The sequence below is a fragment of the Elephas maximus genome, chromosome 9, assembly GCF_024166365.1.
Source record: "Elephas maximus indicus isolate mEleMax1 chromosome 9, mEleMax1 primary haplotype, whole genome shotgun sequence".
Taxonomy (NCBI): domain Eukaryota; kingdom Metazoa; phylum Chordata; class Mammalia; order Proboscidea; family Elephantidae; genus Elephas; species Elephas maximus.
The window spans coordinates 37561888-37568548 of NC_064827.1; positions in this window are offsets into that span (position 1 = coordinate 37561888).

Below are 6661 nucleotides of genomic sequence, written 5' to 3' on the forward strand. Positions count from 1 at the left end.
ATATCCCTATGTGTAATGTACTAAAACCAAGTAACAAAATAATTGTTAGTTTACCTCCTGCACTGAGAGCAGAAGGCTAAGTTTTGAGTGCTTTACAGCATTTGTGAGTGGATTTCCCTTCTTAAAGCATCGCGCTTCTTAGTTATTCCTTCCATTGCTTTCATGCCCTAGAAGTATATAAGGTTGCATGAGGTACAACTGCTTTGTTGGTTATGGTAGATCACAAAACCTAGGAAGGCAGGCTTTGTGCCAGAGTCACAGTACTTGATGCACCCCTAAAGCTGGCCTATTTGCAGATTGGTATGCTGGGCACAGAGGGAAAGAGTTGTCAACGAACATTTCCATAGTGTTGCCAATTTATTAGACTGCTGGCTCAAAATTCGTACACATGATAAATGTTCTGAAAGTAAGTGAGATATGCTTACTAAGACTATGAGCTCCTAGGAAGAAAGAAATTGTATAAATGCAAACTATTATTTTAATTATGCAAATAAGTGAGCCTAATATAGTAATAATTGCAATTAAAAAGAAAGCCAGAGCCCCATGTCCTAGAGAACAACATTTTTGTAAAGAATTTAACAAAGCCTTTTAAAGCTATTATTGCACGCCTTTACTGCAAGGTTTTGAGTAAGAACCAAACTTTTAAGTGGGTGTTTTTTTTTTTTTTTTAATCTGTTAGACATAAATTAAACCAAACTAGGAGATTGAAGTGTCTCCTCCCTCTTCCTCCCACATCACTGTGGGTCTAACCTTAATTTGCTGATGTTTGCAGTATTCGCACCAGCCCTGCTATCTTCTGGAGCAAAAGCACTGTTATGGTAATGATTCAAGGAGAGAATAAGAAACTACATATTTTTTAAAACTTCCTTTTATGAGACATTTAAATTGGCAGGGAAAACACAATTAAGCAATTTCAAAGGTGTAATTTTATGGAGATTTAAACACTACATCTCTAAACACTGTTTAAAAAAAATGAAATTAGTAATTAAGGTTTCCTATTATTTATAGTTCTAATCTTTGGGAGACAGTGGTGGAGAAAATTGCCAAGAATGTGATTTTTATAAACTACTGTTTGAAAATTCTTAGCCTAAAATGTTGAAATAGAAAAAGGTGAAAGTGACTAGAGATTTCAGGTACAGGAAAGAGCAGAGATGTTCCCCTTTGGCCTTGCTCTTGAGATCATTAACTAGTGGATCTGTGCAGATTTCGCCCCTCATCAGGAGAACAAACGACTGATGGGAAAATGTCTTACCTGCAAACTAGAGAGATTGTGTCATAGATATTGTAGAAGGAAGACAGGTATACCAGATATCTTTAACACTTCCATTTTGACCCTCTATCTTTGTAACCTATCAATGCAAGGTTTCATTTTACAGTTATCTCTAACAACATCAGGATCTGCTTCAACTACTGAGAGTACTGGGAACCTGTGGATTTTGGGTGAGCCATTTCCATTGCACAGTTTTACTTGTTTGACCATTCTCTATTACGTCCCTAAAAATCTGGTTCCACATTTCTCCTCCTGTTAGCCTGGAGTTGCCTCTCAGTGGTATCTGGTTGGTAGCCTGAAATCTGCCATAGTGGCAGTATTTACATCAAGAACATTTACAAATGCTACTCATCAAGGAATCTGACTCTCATCTATTTGAGCCTGGTTGTTTGACCTTTAGGAGTCCCTGGGTGGCTCAAACAGTTCAGTTGCCTCTAACAGAAAGGTTGGTGGTTTGATCCCCCAGAGGCACCTTGGAGGAAAGGACTGGTGATCTGCTTCCTAAAGGTCACAGTCATGAAAACTCTACGGACACAGTTATACTCTGCAACACATGGGGTTGCTGTGGATCAGAATCGATTTGACGGCAACTGGTTTGGCTTGATTTGACTTGGCTTGCTAGACCTTTGTCAGCACACCACTACCCAAGCAAGACTTAAGTGTGTGTGTGTGTCTGAGCTCATCTAAAATATAATGCCTATTTCATTAAGCTGTTTCAGGAATTAAACAAAATGATGCCAGCAGAGTGCTTAGCATAGGACCTAGCACGTATTAAAGTCTTGGTTACTGTTAGCTATTATTATCTTTAGTGTAATGGTTTCTTGCTCCAGAACAGCCTTTGCTTATTCTTCTCTCGTAGTCAAGGAGGTTAAGAAAAAGTACACCCTAAGAATAGTTTTTACTTTTTCCCATTTTTTTTTTTATTGTGCTTTAGGTGAAAATTTATAGCTCAAGTTAATTTCTCATATAAAAATTTATGCACATATTGTTATATGACATGAATTGCAATCCCTATAATGTGACAGCACACTCCCCCTTTCCACCCTGGGTTTCCCATGTCCATTCAACTAGCTCCTGTCCTTTTCTGCCTTCTTATTCTGCCCCCGGAAAGGAGCTGCCCATTTAGACTCGCGTATCTACTTGAACTAAAAAAAAAAAAAAAAAATTTTTTTTTTTTAATCTACTTGAACTAAGAAGCATACTCTTCATGAGTATTATTTTATGTTTTATAGTTCAGTCTAATCTTTGTCTGAAGAGTTGGCCTCAGGAATGGTTTTAGTTCTGGATTAATCAAGAGTCCGGGGGCCATGTCTTCTGGGGTTCCCCTAGTCTCAGTCAAACGATTAAAGCTGGTCTTTTTATGTGAATTTGAGTTCTGCACCACACTTTTCTTCTTCTCCATCAGGGACTCTCTGTTGTGTTCCTTGTCAGGGTGGTCATTAGTGGTAGCCGGGTACCATCTGGTTCTTCTGGTCTCAGGCAGATGTAGTCTCTGGTTTACGTGGCTGTTTTGTCTCTTGGGCTAATATTTTCCTTGTGTCTTTGGTGCTCTTCATTCTCCTTTGCTCCAGGTGGGTTGGAACCTCCCATATTGTTTTATCTAACTTTGTACAGTTCTGATAGATGTCAAGGCTAGGTGTAAGTTTATTTTCAACTTCAAATTGAATACAATGTCCTTTTAGGAAACTTGGTGGATTGTTATGAAGGGGATTGCAAAGTCCTCTTTTTCTTTGACTTACAAAGAGAGTGCCAGTCTTTTTGAAAATGCGTGTTCCAATATAAGTACAGCTACTGGTCTGAGGAGAGACCAAGGAATGCATAGTAATTTTCTAGAATGTCCTTCTTTGGTCCCTCTGTCTTTTTGTCTCTCCAAGTCTATAACCTTCTTGGCCTACTGTCCTTGATTGCCTCCCTTCTGTTATATCCTTAAGGCTTATAGCACTCTCAACACCAAAACAGGAACCTGGCTGTGGTTGGCAGTATATCAAGATGGCCCCAAGTTTCCCTCCTCCTGATGTTCCTGCCCTGTATAATCCTCTCCTCTTGAGTGTCGGTATGAACTGTGAATGTGGTGAAATAATTACTCCCATAATTACCAAACCAAACCCATTACCGTTGAGCTGATTCCAACCCATAGCGATCCTATAGGACAGAGTAGAACTGCCCCATAGCGTTTCCGATGAGTGGCTGGTGGATTCAAACTGCTGACCTTTTGGTTTGCAGCTGTATCTCTTAACCACTACACCATCAGGGCTCCACTCCTATGATTAGCTTATATTAGATAGCACAGTTGGCTTTAAAAAGGGTGATTATCCTTCCTGGGCCTGGCCTAATAAGGTGAGTACTTAAAAAGGACTAGACTTTTCCTGAAGTCAGAGATTGAAGCATGAGATGGATTCCACGTGAGGGAGATCAGCTGTTCCTGGGTTTGAATATCGAGGGGACCATTTGATAAGAACCTGAGAGCAGCCTCTATGTGCTGAGTGCAACTCCTAGTCAAGAGCCAGTCAGAAAACAGGACCTAGGTCATACAGCTGCAAGGGAATGAATTCTGCCAACAACCTGAATGAGCTTGGAAGCAGATTCTTCCCCAGAATCTCCAAATGAGAACTCGGCCTGCCTAACACCTTGACTGTGAGACCCTGAGTAGCACGAACTTCTGATCTACAGAATGCGTGATAATAAATGGGTGTTGTTTCAAGCCTCTAAGTTTACGGTAATTTGTTATGCAACAGTGGACAACAAAATACACCGGTTATCATGTGCCTTCACAGTATTTTTTTCTTCAGTCTAAACAGCCTCAGTCTGGTCACCGTATTGCCAGGTTATCTCAGCATCTGCAGGTGCCTTCTTCTGGGTTCTTCCTAATTCTACAATATTCCCTTTTAAAATGAGTTGTAGAATGGCTGTATTTCTTCTAGCTCTGGCTCAGTGTCCACTCTATCCACAGGTACAACATGCTAAAATGATCCAAAGGGTATTAAATTGTGCAATGAATGAACTAAGAAAGATGTATTAAATTCTGAGGAGACATGCACAAAGTTATACCAAAAAAAAGAAAGTGTAAATCTGTTCTGAAACAAGGCAGGATAGAAATAATTGAATAAAAAAGCCTCTGGCCAAAAGTTAGACCAGTGTCCCTACCATGGCATTTTGGCACCGCCAAGTAATTATTTCCATGTTAGGAGTCCAGGAACTCCTTAAGGGTTAGGGACTGTGCTATGTTCATCTCTAAATTCCAAGTATAGTGCTCAGTATATTATAGGTGCTCAATAAATAACTTCTATATTTACTGGAAACAGAAGCATTTGCAAATGATAGGATTTACAGCTAGCTGAGATTAATTGAAGTTTTTCTCCAAAAGTTTTTTTTTTTTCCTCCAAAGTTGAAAATCAACAGAACTATTTGTTCAGAAAGATGTGCGAGGCTGAGGATTGTATCACAAAGTAAAAGCCTTTTCTGATTCAGAAAGTAATTTTATGAACCAGGAGGTACTGGTGAGCTCTTTCAGGGTGGGAGATGAAGAACTAACCAGAAAAAAAAAAAAGAGACACTTTAGAATTTGCCACAGAACAAACAAGACAGGAGGTGATAACACTGATGGTTTAGAGCTGCTCTCAAAGCATATTTTCTCTAGTCCGTGAAGGACATGTCTCTCCTTTGAGAGAAACGGATTATATACACAGACATAGCCAGAAGGATTTGTCCACAGTGAAATAGCCGAAGTAATATTAAGAGAAGAAAAGCCACTCACAGCTGAAAGATAAATGGAACAAAGAGAAAGAAGCTGAAGTACTGCAGGCAAGTCTAGCTCCCCTACAGGGGACACAATTAGTACTTTCCTAACTTGGGCTGCCAGTTTCTCAGAATACCATCTGGGGAACAGTCATCTGAAGGAGGCAATTGAGAAATAACACCAACCAAAACCTGTATTTGTGTTGTTATGTGCAGTGTGCACATTGAATGTATATGTGTCATATCAATAATAATCTCCCCATTACTTTGTTGGGGAAATTGAGGCTCAAAAGGTAAGTGATATGCCAAAGGTCACAGAGCTGATAACTGGTAGAATGAAGACTGGAACCCAGGGCAGAAATTTGATGCCAATTCCCATGATTTTTTTAGAATGTCAACTTCCCTCTCCAAGGAAGAAAAGTAAATAGGAAAATATTTATGTATTTTGAAATCAACACCCAAACTTCTTAGATCTGCTGTGAGAATCAAATGAAAGAATTATGCTCTTGGGAAAGTCATTTAATTTCTTTGAATCTCAGTGTCCAATGAGCCATCCAACTCTGACAGTCTTTGCCTGACTCTAACAATTTATTGAACATGTGTTTTTATCATGGAAAAGTGCCAAGACTGAGGCCTTATAAGAAATATAGAAAACATGTAACTCTCTGTGCCTTCGCATTAATTTAACAGACATGTAATAAAAATTGTCTTTGTGCCAGGCAGATACGATCAACCAGTTTATGCAGTTTTTTTTTCTAAATTTGGCTTGTAAATTTACACCTTCTCTCATGTCCATCAGTTCCTACAAACAAATCAGAGAGTGCTATCTATTCTACCAGTTTCTTTCTAAACAAACTTACTTTCTCATTCACTCTTAAAAAGTTGTATTTATGTTGAAGGTACAGATAGCATTTTTATTTCTTTTACATATTTATTTATTTTCAATGGCTGTTAGGTAACAAACCACTGACCACCCCTTCTCATCATAGAAAAGGTCAGTTGATTTAGGATATTTGTCCTATTTTTATGTTTTTTGGAAAATGAAAAATGAGTAATTCATCTTTGAGGTCCACCACTTTTTGAAAAACCTTTGCCAGGTAATTAACAGTGAATATCTGTGTGGTACAAGAATTGTTCTGGCTACTCATTATTTCATTACAAAGGATGGTATCTCTTCTATCATTTTGAAATAATATAATTTGCAAATGATTTAATGAGGCAGATAGAAAGTGAAAGCAACCTAATATGCTGGAAACGAGCAAATGAGTGAGGATGCCACTCGCTGTAAACCTCCCTCCGGTGGAACTCTCAGGGTAGTCGGTTTACCCTAAGTGATGTCTGTTTCTCCAGCTTAAGGACAAGAAGCCAACAAGTATAATAAATATCAGTAAGGTTTAATTTACTTCTTATTTTTTAGATAAAAACAAATACAGTAGACTCTCCTTACCTTAATGCATAGGCTTGTACCTTCTTACCCCACCACCATCATTGCCGCCCACTGCCATTACTTCCCTTTCCACAGGGGTTTGCAGCTCATTTTGGAGAGCACTGATTTAAACAATACGTTCAAACTGCAGAAAACGTAAACAACACCTCTACATGTAAAGAAGAAATTTAAATTAACCTATAATCCACCACCTCAAGACCAACTATACT